General features: G+C 44.0%; 1 long non-coding RNA gene across 1 annotated transcript; it reads right to left on the minus strand.

Annotated features, from left to right (window-relative positions):
• Positions 1-1268: 1268 nt before the first annotated feature.
• LOC115394594 (uncharacterized) lies at positions 1269-1613 on the minus strand. Its single transcript, XR_003932123.1, has 3 exons — positions 1549-1613; positions 1420-1484; positions 1269-1343 (listed from the first exon to the last, which is right to left on the minus strand). It is a non-coding gene; the product is annotated as an uncharacterized LOC115394594 (long non-coding RNA).
• Between the last annotated feature and the right edge of the window lie 12344 nt (positions 1614-13957).

The following is a 13957-nucleotide window of genomic DNA, read 5'->3' on the forward strand; positions in this document are numbered from 1 at the left end:
TGTGGCCCGCTGAACCGTTCAATCCAACACGCGCGCGCACAAACCCACGCATTACCCCGGGCCCTCCAGCGGACGCACGCACCCCTGAGTGCGATATCTGTCATTGTGTTGCAATAGACACATATATATATATATATATATATATATATATATATATATATATATATATACACACGAGATGGCTCATTCGTGCTGTAACCCAATGGGGACTAACGTCGTCACATGGCGGCCATCTTGGTACAGGGCCGCTCACTCACTCATCACATTAATGTCAATTGAGCGTCAACTTTGAAATAGCTATAGATTGCTCAATTTTCAATCGATTTTCAAACGACTTGGTTTGTTATAAACGTCAGACATGTCGGCATTTAACTGCATGCAAAAAGAAAAGTTGTGATATTAAAATTTAGTCTGCATCTGTGGCGAGATGGGTCAGATTAACGGAAGCCAGACAACGCCACCTCGGGACTTGCACCCAAGGAAATAACTAAAAAGTAATGATTGGTGAGGACACTCAGGTTCGTGGCTTTAAGAAGCAGGAGACGTGGGTTCTGGCCAACAGAAAATCTTTATTAAATAGTAAACTTCAAAAAAACACATTCACTCTCTTTAAAAGAAGGGGAAGAGGGGGAGCCCAAACAGGAGCTGAGGCTTACCGGTGGGACGCGGGTAGAAGAGGGAATGAAGGCCTCGGAAGGATCACCCCAGACACACGTGGACACTCTCACTCGCTGAAAATAAAGGTGAACACACTCAAACAAAAAGGGGTGCGCAGCACATCACACGGGAGGGAGACCCACCACCCAGGGACACCGATGCCGCCACCGTCGCTCTCAGCTTCTGGAAGGGAGGGAAAAAGACAAGGGGAGTTTAAAAAGGGTTTTTTCCCTCACATTCAAGCATTCAAGAAAAAGAAAATAACTAAATAAACACGAGGGGAAGGGCAGCCACAACTCACAAGTAAAATAAATAAATGCAAACCTGTAACTGCCAAACCCAAACAAAACAAAGGTAAATGGAAAATAACAAAGAATGAACACACAATTAAATAAAGAAACAATAACCAAAAGAACAACAAAATATACCAACACTGGTCTTCAACAAAATTAATTAAAGCAGAAAGAAAAGATAATAAACCAAAAAGATTGCTTCCGTCTTCCGCCTGGCGTTCCACGAGCGTTCAAGCTCTGTTCAGGAGGTCAGCCAGTAGATTGGAGTGCAGGCGGCCGACTCCACGGAGCAGAGGCAGACCAGGAGTGATTTCGGGTGCCAACACTGGTCGTGGCAGCAACCCGGAAGGACAAAACAGCTGGTAGGTTCCACTGCAGCTTAACTGGCCGCTCCTAATATGTAATAGAAAGGGCAGTCATACCTCTGCACATACCTTCATGCACCTATGGGGGTATTTGAACTGCCTACCTGGCCAAAAGCATCCAAACTGATCACCCAGTAGGAGAGGTGGGGAGTCTGTGGCTTCACAACACCTTCAAGCTGATTACTACCAGCTGATCATGAATGTGGGGTGCGCCTCCAGGAGGACAGCGATACTCACTCCTCTAGCAGCAAGTTGACACCCAGATTCAGGGGGAAATGATCCCAGACGCAGCCCAGCAGGCAAACACAGCTCGCACGGCTCACACAGCTCACACCAGGAAGTGAGGAAGCCCAGGGGCGGGGTCTACTCTAGAACCAGCAGCAGAGGCTGCACCAGTGAGAATGGCCCTCTTTTATACACAGCTCCCCCTGGCGGGATTGGTTAATTATTACAAGCCAGGAGAGGGCCTCCTCCTGCTACACATCATAGCAACGTAACGTTAGTAATGAATCAAACTGTCTGTAAATCCATGAAGAATTCAGTGAGTTGAGTATTTTAATTAGTGTAAATGCCTCACCTTCCCTTGGATTACACAGAGCGCCCCAGAGTGGTCCACTGTCCTAAGATGGCCGCCAGTGAACGACGTTGCTGACTCCGCCTTAAGGCATCTAGTTTTTATATGATATCTATGGAAAAATCCGCGCGCCCGTCGACTTGCACTCAGTGTTGCCAGATTGGGCGGGTTCCCGCCCAATTGGGCTATTTTAAAAGTCATTGGGCTGGGAAAAAGAGCCTTGGGTGGGCATGTAAAAATTGGGCTGGTTTTAACTCCTTGGGCTGGAAAAATCAGACTTGGGCGGGAGCCCAAGTTCCGCAATAGCAGAATTTTTCACGGAAATCACGTCTGTCCGCTCTTCAGCGGCCGGTGCAGAAACGCGACACGCCCCCCTCCACTGTGTACCGCGCTGAGACGACTGCAAGGCGGCAGATACGAAAAACCAGTCGTCTGCAGCAACCACTGTCATCCTCCACAGACTGTTACTAGTGCTGTGACGTTCAAGTGAACGATGAGAGCCGGTTCACAGCTGTCTGAGAGCCGTTCCTTTGTGCAAATTGTCCACGCTTCCTTCACGTGTCTCCTGAGTCCAGCTGTCTCCGCTGCCTTCATGTGAACGACCGAGTTTCAGTTTTCCGCAGCAGCTCCAGTCACCTGAACGCAGCAGCTAACTGGCGGAGGAGAAGCGTCCAGAACCCGGAGCGGAGCCGGGGTTTTGGAAGAACTGGTTTCTCTAATTAATTGGCGAGTTCAACGTTCAAAGTAATAAAAAAGAAGTAATGGAACTTCAGCCCGATTCTTCATGAAGGTAAGATAATTTCATTAGGATGTGCGTGTGTGTCCGCGCGGGCGTGCGTGCATGTGAGAGCCGCGCTGTGCACATGAGAGAGAGCAGGAGCTGGTTTTGAAATGCATTGTTTTTGTATTGTGGCAACAGAGAGGTGTTACTTGCGTTGTCTTATACAGTTGTTTATCCTCGTTATGGTCACTATGTGAAGGTTTGTATGCTTAGGAAGTGTTTTCTGTTGTGTGTGTAATGTTTTGGCGCTATCTCATGGGTTTGGCCGAATTGGGCTGGTTTTTATAAAAATGGGCGGGTTTTCAGCGGTGCTTGGGCTGGAAACTACCATGAGGATCTGGCAACACTGCTTGCACTGCCACTCGCTGCCGCCCGCCACCGCTCGAGTTGGTTGAAATAGCGAATTGGCGCCAGGACAGCCTGTCAGCGTGGAGGTCTTCACGGACGTGCTGACAGAGGGCAGCAGGACTCCGACCACGCAGAACAGTTGGCGTGATGCCAAGGCGAGCGGCGTGCGTGATCTCACTTGTTCACCGCTTCTGGTGGAAACCGGGTCAGCCTGAAGCAGCGCTGGAACCGGCCGTCCGGGCGCAGCTCCTGCAGAAGACGCTGGAACTCACCGAGCTCAGACCGCCTCCGGAGCGCAGCAGGCAGCCAGAGGCGATGCCGCCGCCTCGCCGCAGCCGGAGGTGACCAGACTTCCTCATGCCGATTAGAGAGCAGCGACGGTGGCAGGCGGAGCATCTCAATCTCAATCTTTATTTGTAAAAGCACTTCTCATATTCATGAAAGTGCTGAACAGTAAAAACAGTCATAAAAACAAAAATGAACAAAACCCGCACCATCGATCAGGATGCGCGCTCGCGCACACACACACACACACACACACACACACACACACACACACACACACACACACACACACACACACACACACACACACACACACACACACAGCACTGTGGAACAGACATCAGAAGAGTCCTGTCCTCTGCTGCTGCAGGAGGCGGTGAGGAGGAGCTGTGATGTTTCTGCAGGATGTTCCGTGTTGCCAGTGTGACGCGCACACCAGCGATAAAACTCGGGCGTTTAAGCGCGGCACGGTGTCATTTGTTCGAAAAGACTGATCTTTATTGTTTTTCTGACTCATAATTATCTATATTGTTACTTGTTCATGCTTATGCACACCCCTTACAGTGGTGCAGTTTTTTGAACTGTTCACACTCCTTTCCAGTGATTAATATCTTTAAGGGTTCAAGATATTGCTGTTCTTTATGGCATAATCAATATACTATAAGAACCATCACTCCATAACGCACCCTATTTTGTGATATCAAAAGCTTCTATGATGTTCTTTCCCTAAATTTAATGTCCTTATGAGAATATCTGAGTATGTATATATTCTAGAAATATTTCTGCACCTTTCATTTATTTACAAAGCATTCAAAGGAGAGTAAAGTGTAAAATTTTCAGAAGACTATTCTAATTTTGTGCTAGTCTAGAACATTTATCTTCTACTTGTTTTTTCTTTCTCTTCTTTTTATTCCTCTTTTTAATTTTTGTTTCTGTATCCTTTATTGTGTGACTGATTGAATAAATAGATGCTAGTGGGTACAGTTATATTTGGGTGTATTCTTGCCAGTGGGCAATGCGTTTTGGTTGTAATTGGATTCATTTTCTGGCTAATCAAGTTACATCGTTAAGTAATTCACAATGTGCACTGTTAAACTGTTGAATATTCTGTCACAGTCCCAACGCCTTAGTTGTAGCTTTGGATTTTCATTCGGTCACTAAGTAGTTGCTAATGGAACTACAGAGCATGTCAGAGGTTTTCTGTTTAGATAATGGGAGGGGAGGGAGCACGCATCCCGTATGGAGATGCTTCTGCCAATGTTCTGGTGGGAGGGTGTTTTTTTTCTTCTTTTTTTTTTTGTTTTCATTTTGTTTTTCATTTCTCAGCTTGTTTTGTCTGTCCCTTTTTTCTTTTTTTTCTCTCTTCCCTTTTTTTTCTCTCTTTCTCTATTCTCTCTCTGTTTTGGCCACAGTCAGACAAAGCTTTTCAGCACACTGCAGTCTTATATGTCAGTCTTAGGCCGATGCATCAACCATGACTCAACCTAACTTGAAAAAGATTTCAACTGGGGGCAAAATTAAATGTGTTAGTTTTAATTGTAAGAGTCTTAATAACCCTATAAAACGCAGCAAGGTGCTCCATTTTCTGCACCAACTGGATGCCCAAGTGATTTTTTTGCAGGAAACACATCTTAAAGCTTCAGATAAACTGAAGCTGAGGAGAGGATGGATTGGCCAGGTCTATCATTCATCATTTCAGGGAAAATCTCGGGGAGCAGCCATTCTGCTACATAAGTCTATTTCATTTGTTCACTCATATACCATCTCTGACCCTAATGACAGATTTATCATAGTTACAGGCCATATTCAGAACGCTGCTGTAATCTGAGCCAACGTCTATGCCCCCAACTGTGACGATGATGGTTTCTTCAAACGCCTCTTTTCAAACATGCCTGATATGTCCACCAATTATCTAATACTAGGAGGAGATTTTAACTGTTGGCTGGAACCCCAGGTGGATCGATCCTCACCTAAAGCATGTCCACCCTCCAAATCGTCCAAAGTAATACGATCTTTTATGAGGGAGTTTGGAGTAGCTGATGTTTGGCGTTTCTGTAATCCAACCAAACGGGAGTATTCCTTTTTTTCACATGTCCACCATACCTTTACTCGCATAGATTTTTTTCTACTGGATGACAGACTGTTGTCATCTGTGTCTGAATGCAGTTATGATGTCATCAGTGTTTCAGATCATGCCCCAATCTCTATGACCATAGTTTTCAAGGATTTAGTCTCAACACGCAGATCCTGGCGTTTTAATTCTCGTCCATTATCAAATGAAGATTTTCTTAACTTTATATCTTATCAAATTGATTTTTTTGTGAGTCAGAACAAAGCTCCAGAAGCTTCAGCGTCCTTACTCTGGGAAACTCTAAAAGCATATAATAGAGGGGAGATCATTTCCTATTGTAGTTATGAGAAGAAAATTCGACAGGAAAAATTGATTCAACTCAGAAAACGCATAACCCAATTGGACCAATGTTATGTTAATTACCAAGATCCAGAAATATATAAAGAACGTCTGTTATTACAAGCTGAAGTTGATGCCATATTGACACACCACACAGTTGAACTTCTTCAGCAAACTCAGACCCAGGTCTACGAACATGGTGACAAAGCCAGTAATACAGTGTTACTCTTAGTTCTATCCTACCTGCCCTCCTGAACAGCCTTTCAGTTACTGTTGAACTACTTGGATCTAAGCTGAGAAGAAAAGCAGGTGATCAGACATTTCTACAAAAACACATTTTTAACTCTGTTTCACTGCCTGTCATACCTGTGTGTCTGTTGTCATCCGTCTGCTCATGTCTTCATGGTGCACTGTTTTACACTAGTCTAATATACTGTACTGTTGGTGCAGGTGAAATAAAGAGCGTTTTGAAATGTAACATTTCCAACTATTTCTGGAACACAAACGCATCACCAGATCTTGTGCAGCAGCAGCACCAACAATCAGTCCTGGTATAACATAAACCACAGAACCAAAGCTAAAGTAACTCAATAAACGCTGAATAACTTAACTGTTCATGACACAAAACAACAACTTAAGAACTATAACACAATGGCTTGTAAACCAAGAGAACAACTCCCCCCACAGAACATGTCCCACAATGCCTTTAGGTCACTCAGATCCGACCAGATAACTGTGTGAATGGCATGAATTCAGGACACATAGGTGAAGGAAGGCATTGAGAATAGGCCTGTTTTGGTTTGTTTGGTTGTTGCTTTCAGGTATTGTTTCATGAAACGTGGATCTCGGGTGTGGACGAGAGAGAGAGACGTTTCAGCACCACAGACAGCTCCGCGTCCCAGTTTCATGGTGTTGAAGGGACCGGCCAGAACACACACATCCTGACATATCAGTGGAGTTTCAATAACTGATCTCACCTTGTGAAGTCCAGGACTCTGACGCCCTCTAGTGGTCTGAGGTTTTCTCCTGAGAAAAACAAAAGCAAAGGAAGAATCCTCTTTCATGTTGCAGTGAAGACCAGGACCAGAGCATCCCCAGACCAAGACGTTCCACAGTTCAGTTCAATCACAGTTGTATTACTGTTTTTAGCTTGTTTTGTTTGGTCTGTCTCACAAAATTCCACTTCCTTCATGCTGATGACTCTTCAGCTCAGACGAAATGGAGTTCTGCAGGGTTCTGTGTTTGGGTCCATACTTTAACACATTATACATGCTTCCTGTGCAGCAGCAGTTCACAACCTTTTGTCTTGACAGAAAAAAATTAAAGCAGTTTTTCCATTTAATCAGTTTCACTTTCATCACTTCACAGATTCTCATGACTTTATGTCAAAGAAAAAACTTTGTTTCTGTAAAGCATTAACACCATGATTTTGTGGAAAAAGATATTTGTTTTCTGTCTTCATTATTTCCATGCTCATTACAGGAGATCCAATGCTCGTGAAACCAGCACAAAGTGGAAAAAATGCAACAATAAATTGAGATAAAACTCGTGTAAATGTACAGAGAAATATGAAGCTTCAATACAAGTTGATTTATCTTCAGAATGGAAACAGACATCAGCTCTGTTTAATACTCGACTCAATACTCTCAACTCTTCCTCTGAAGCAGGTCTGAAGCTACTCAGGATCATCAAACAGGATCCAGTCACTGCTTCCAGACTCTTCGGTGCAGTGATGAAGAGACGGGCTTCTTTACCGGCACAATGAACCAAAACAGCTCGAAAACCAAATAACTTGTGAGCTCAGTTTACAATCTGAATCATTGATTTAAAACCTTCAAATCATTGAAGAAACATGTTAAATCATAACAGAGAGCTCACCTGGGAGGAAGAAAACACTCAGAAGAAGAAACATGTTGACTGGAACCTGCACATTCACACAGTGAACATGTTAAAGGAAACCCGTCATGAAAAATGGACTTTCATGAGCTTTTAACATTGTTAGTGTGTGATGAGATCAGAAAAACTTCAGTTAATATTTCTCTTCATTCACATATATTTGAGTAAACTATATGAATATTCAGTCCAAGCTCGACCCTCCCTTCAAATGTCTGCCACCAACAATGAAGTGCCAAATACACACATTTGTTTTCCCCTCCAAAAGAAAAGCACTGTCTTCAAAAGCAGTCAGATTTTTTTTTTTATTGCAGAGTATACCACAAGAAACACGTTTTTTTTCTTTTGGTTTGACAAACATTTCACTCTGGACTGCCTCACAAATCATGACCAGTTTCAATGTGGATTCTGTGAGATTGACTCTTAAAAGTGGTGCGATTCCGACACTAAAGACCCCAGATGGACAGACTCTACCAGTCAGTCCAACCTGCAGGCTGCAAACAGGAACTTCTCCATATTGAATTCCAAGGCCTGGTTCAGTGAGGTCGAGTCGTTTGGACCTCTGTGTTGATGTGTAGAATTACTGATATTTCAAAAGACAAAAACACTCCAAGGTGCCACAGCTGCTAAAATAGCCTCTAACTGCCTGAAGCTGTCTTTGACAGTCCCCAAAAATCACAATATAGCTCATTTAAAGACAGATGAAAAGAAAACAATAAGTTCTGGTAACCTCAAACTAAAACAAGTCGGGACAAAAAACACAAAGAAAGAATCATTGTGATAAACAGCAATATTCTTCAGCCCCTCTAAGAGGTTTGTTCAAAACATTCTGCAGAATCACCCATTTATTCCCAGATGTTGTAGCAGGAACTGAGCGTTATTTCCCAGCTGCTAACATCAGCACTCTGGAACACACCACACACTGTAAGATCAGAAGAGGAAGATCTTGTGCGATCTGTCTTTGTTGTCTTCAAGTGTGTATTCTCTCAGTCGGGGCAGGTTTGAAGATTCCTGTTGTTCCAGGATTAAGAGGCTGACTGAGGATTGCTGAAGACTCTTTAGGATTGCAAGTTGCAGAACAAAAGAGCAACATGGACCTTTAAGTTCATCAAAAGGAAAAAATACACATATATATATATATATATTGACGTAAAGGCAAAAAGTTGACTTGATTGAAGTTCATGTTTGATGCTCATCGAGCCAGTATCTGTTGCTTTAAGAGGCTCACTAAAGATGTGGACTTTCAGCTGGAAGGATTTGATGCCGTCCATGTTGACAGAGTCCTGACAGGATTGGTGGAGCAGAGGATTCATTTCACTTTCAAGACACAGTCAGAGCCGACTGGAACAGGAAGTGTCTCTGTTCATGCAGCTCACTCTCTGTGCTGTGGACAAATCCTCAGCTGATGGAGGTGAAGGTGGTGAACAGCTTGATGGAGTGTTGAGCAGCTCCTGGTCCACTTACAGAAGCTGAGAAACTCCACACAGACCAGTTCACTCTCTGAAGGTTACAGAGTCTCATTGTCCTCTGAAGGTTCAGTCCACACACTGATGGTTCTGTGTCACATCCAGAGGAACCCTGGTTCGATGCTGGACTCTCTCAGCTCTTCACACTGCTCCACTGACACTCAGCAGATCTTCTGGTGGTTCCTCTGTCACTCAGTCTGGATGAAGCTCTGCTCTCCTCAGTAGATCTTCAGGACACACAGCTTCCTCTCTGCTCTCAGTTCCAGCTGCAGAGAGATGAGAGGAGATGATCAGAGTCTCTGTGAAGCAGCGAGGACTTCAGTCCTGTTCAGAGCAGCAGTCAGCAGCTCAGAGCTCATGAAGGACCACCACTGTCACACCAACACAACAAGCCTGTGGCTCCTCTGATTGGCTGACTGTGTGTCCTCTGCTGTCCAATCCTGAAGCTGCTCAGCGTTCTCCTCTCACAGCCTCACTGAGAGTCAAACCCTGGATCTTTGTTCTCACACTGACTGTGTTTAGTACAAACCTGCTGAAAGCAGCATGGACTCACTCCACCATCTACTGACCTCAGAGTCTGCAGGCTGCAGTCTGGACTCTGCTGAAGATCAACCAGCTGCTGCACATCTGGAGCCTGCAGCTGGTTCTCACTCAGGTGGAGCTGCTTCAGGTGGGAGGGGTTGGACTTCAGAGCTGAGGCCAGAGAAGAACAGCTGATCTTTGACAAACTGCAGTCCTTCAACCTGAATAAAGAGAGAAAGCAGCAGACTCAATGAGGAGGAACCAACCAGATGTGTTGATGGAGAAATGAGCAGCTCCACATTACTGTGTCCTGATCAATGAGCTGTTCTGTTGTTGTGGATCTTCATCACTCACATCATCCTCATGCAAAACTCAGCCACACCTGCTGATGAGGACCAGAGGGCGGGTCCACATGACACCAGCTTTAAAGTCGTAGCATTGGCTCCCTGTCTGCTTCAGGGTGGACTTTAAGCTTCTTTAACTACTTTTTAAATGTCTTAACGGCCTTGCTCCATCTTATTGATCAGATCAGCTTTGACCACATCGACCCTCGTGGATCCTGAGCTCCTCCAGCAGCTCCTCTGATCCACATCAGAAGAAGAACAAAAACTCACAGTGAGGCAGCTTTTAGCCACGATGGCCTCCATCTGTGGAACAGCCTGCTGGAGAAGCTCAGGACTGCAGAGACTGCTGGGAGTTTTAAAAGAAGGTTAAAGACTCACCTTTTAAACAGGCTTTTAACTGACCTTTTAAATTCTTTAAATTCTTCCTATGTTATGTTATTGCTGCTTATTTGCTGTATTTTTCATGTCAATTTTAGGTAATTTTAGTATTTCAGTTTTAGATCATATCTATTTTATTGATGTATTTTCACTCTTTTAAATGCTCACTTTATTTTATTTATCCTAATTTAGGCTTTTCATTCTGTCCTTTATTGTTTTTTATACTTTATTACCCCAGTGTTCCTCAGGAGGTCCTCCACACTGGTGGCTGTATCAGCTCTGCTGCTGGAGGTTCTGTCCATGGGGCCCTTTGGCCCGGCTGGTTGGGGGGCTCCCAACTCGGGTGCAGACGCCCCCGACAGTCATGACCTGTGACCCCTCCCAGTGTGGACGACCCCAAATCGTGGTGTTTTCCACGATCCTCAGTGCTTTGCCAGATCTCCCCACTGTTTGTGTGTGTGTGTGTGTGTGTGTGTCTGTGTGTGTGTAATTGCGTGTGTCTGCATATGGAGTGTTGAAGGGATGGGTTCTCTGATTTGGTTTTCCTTTGTTTAGTTGTCGTCCCGTCATGGTTGGAGCTTGTTTTCAGCACTTTGTGCTGCTTAAAGTGTGAAAAGTGTTTGATAAATAAAGTTTGACTGATCGACGTCAACACAACAGTCACACACCTCCTCATGTCCACACACACATCAGTAACCTGCTGCTGAGCTCAGTCCACTCTCTCACTGCAGGATCAGAGTCTCAGATCACAGCTGCTGACAAACATTTCTCCTTCTACAACAGTAACAGACAGTCAACTGACCTCAGAGTCTCCAGACTGCAGAGTGGACTCTCCAGAAAACCACACAGCTGCTCAACTCCTGAATCCTGCAGCTGGTTCCTACTCAGGTCCAGAAGTTTCAGATGTTTCAGGAGGGAGGAGTTGGACTTCAGAGCTGAGGCCAGAGAAGAACAGCTGATCTCTGACAAACTGCATTTCTCCAACCTGAATAAAGAGAGAAAGAAGTGAGATTAGAGACAAAGTCTGATGTTGAAGTCATTGAGAGCTGAAGAAGGTTCAGACTGGAAGAGTTTAGAAATGTAAAGTCCAAACAGCTGAAGCCTCCAGGAGGAGAAGAGCTCTCATCAACATGCTGATCACTAACATGCTGCACAGCTCAGGCCACACACACACACACACACACACACACACACACACACACACACACACACACACACACACACACACACACGTGTGTATTTATATCCTCGTGGGGACATTCCATTGACTCCCATTCATTTGTAGCCCCTAACCCTGACCCTAACCCTAACCCTTTCCCTAACCCTAACCCACACCACAACAAAGCCTAACCCTAAAGAAATGTTTTTGCACTTTTACTTTTTTCAGTAGCAACAACATGGTCAAGAAAACACTGTTTCTCCTACTTAGGACCGGAAAAAGGTCCCCACAAGGCACGTCGTTCCCACGTTTTGCTATCCATGTGGGACATTTGGCCCCAACAAGGATAGAAATACGAGAACACACACACACACACACACACACACACACACACACACACACACACACACTTGGCAGCAGCTTGCAGGCACAAAGTCACAATTTCCGTGGGAATCATCTGGTATTATACTTTGATACTGTGATACTTCTTCTTCTGGGCTGCTGTAACAGTGACATTTCCCCACCGTGGGATCAATAAAGTTTTATCTTATCTTAACTTCTCTTGGTTTTCTCCTCCTGAGTCCAGCTGTTCCAACAAACGTGCGGAGCATGAAGTTCATGTCCAGAAAGAAGGAACAGTATTTTTCTTGAGCTAAAGATGGCGCGGTCCCCGAAAGTCGGAGCCAGATCAGACGATAGTCGCTGTGATCGTAAACCAACCAGAGGAAGCCCATATGGAAAAGATACAGATAAATCTTATAAAAAAATTTTTTTATCTCCTTTGTCTGAAACTTGTATGTAAAGCATACAATAGTGAAACCAGATATAAGATCCTTGGTAAATTTGAACAAAATGAAAATTGTATGATTTGGGTATTTATCAGAACAATATATGACAGTAATGTTACGTACAATAGTCTTAGTAGGAAAAATGTAATATCAACCTAATCATCATGGAAACTGCACTGTTGCAAATATTATCGGAAATATTTACAAACTGTACTTGTGGTGCAAACAAATGTGAGACATTTAAATAGACAACATGATTCAACAATGAAATTACAGGAAAACACATGATTGAATAAAAGCAGGTTTCCAGCTCATCATGACAATGGACTTTCTTTTTTTTTTTTTTTTTGCTAAGTCTTGCATTTTTACAACATTTCATGAGCAATTATATCCAGTAATATTCATTCCATTCTTCCTGTAGAAATATTTTTAATTTTGCACAAGCTCAGCAGATTACATTAGAAGCTTGGTCACCAAGAGATATGAATCCCACATTGGGTGGACCAAGGGCAGTCACCTCAGTCAACCTTCTATACCCTTGGCATGCTGGGGTCCTTGTCTCATTTCATTGCAGAAATCTTTAACTTCTGCTGGTGCATTTGTCAAGAACGCTTTGCTAAACAGGGGAAAGCACGGGATAATGCCACTTGTTTGCATATTTGTTGTGGAACAGCTTGACTACTTTTTACTTGTTTTAGAAGGTAACCGTGAAATCTTCAAACATGAAGGCTGAGTGAGTCCACAGAGGACCCCAGTGTACAACGCTTTTGCTTAAATGCAGTAGAGAAACTGCAAAGAGATCCAGTCTGGAGCTGAGCACACCACCACTGCCCCCCAAAGTTCTTCGCTGTCCAGGCCTGGTTCATCATCTGCAGATTCACTGCTGTCACCGTCCAGCTCCACATCACAGTCTGTTATTCCATCAAGAAGGGACTCCCAGTTGTCCAAGGTAATTGATTTGTAAAAAATAAATAAATCTACTTCATCATCTACTGCTTCTTAGATGTACATGTATGAGTATGGACGATGTAATTTTTGTCTTAATGTCTTAAATCAAGTCAAATTTTATTCAAACCCTAAATACTCACTATGTCTCCTTGTTTAAACAGGTGGAGATCCGTCCTGGGACTGGAGTCATGACAGAGAAACTGGCCTGGGCCTACGCAGTTAATGCAAATTCGGCTGCAGTATTTGTGAGGCGTCTGCTGACTGCAGTCCTCCCAATGGAGATACTGCTGGTGAGCAGTCGTCGTGGCGGGAAACCAGGCAGAGGAGATGCTTGTCTACCTCTGGACAAAACTAAACTGGATGCCATCTACAGTAATCAATCAATCAATCAATCAATCAAATTTTATTTCTAAAGCGCCTTCCAACTGCCAAACGGAGCACAAGGCGCTTACAGAGTAAACAAAATAAATAAGTAAAAACACTTTAAGACACAAAGTACTAAAAGGGGCTAAACATCAAACGCTAAATGAAAAAGGTGCGTTTTCAGATGACATTTAAAAACATTAAGTGCAGTGATAGACTTTAAATCCAGAGGAAGAGAGTTCCAGAGCTTCGGGCCAAGAACAGCAAAAGAGCGGTCACCAAACTTTCTATATCTCGCCCTGGGGACAACCAAGGAGGTGTGGCTTGACGAGCGTAGAGTCCTGGCAGGTTGATAAATTTGCAACAGCTCTGAGATGTAAGGG

Source organism: Salarias fasciatus, chromosome 9 (assembly GCF_902148845.1).
Source record: "Salarias fasciatus chromosome 9, fSalaFa1.1, whole genome shotgun sequence".
NCBI lineage: Eukaryota > Metazoa > Chordata > Actinopteri > Blenniiformes > Blenniidae > Salarias > Salarias fasciatus.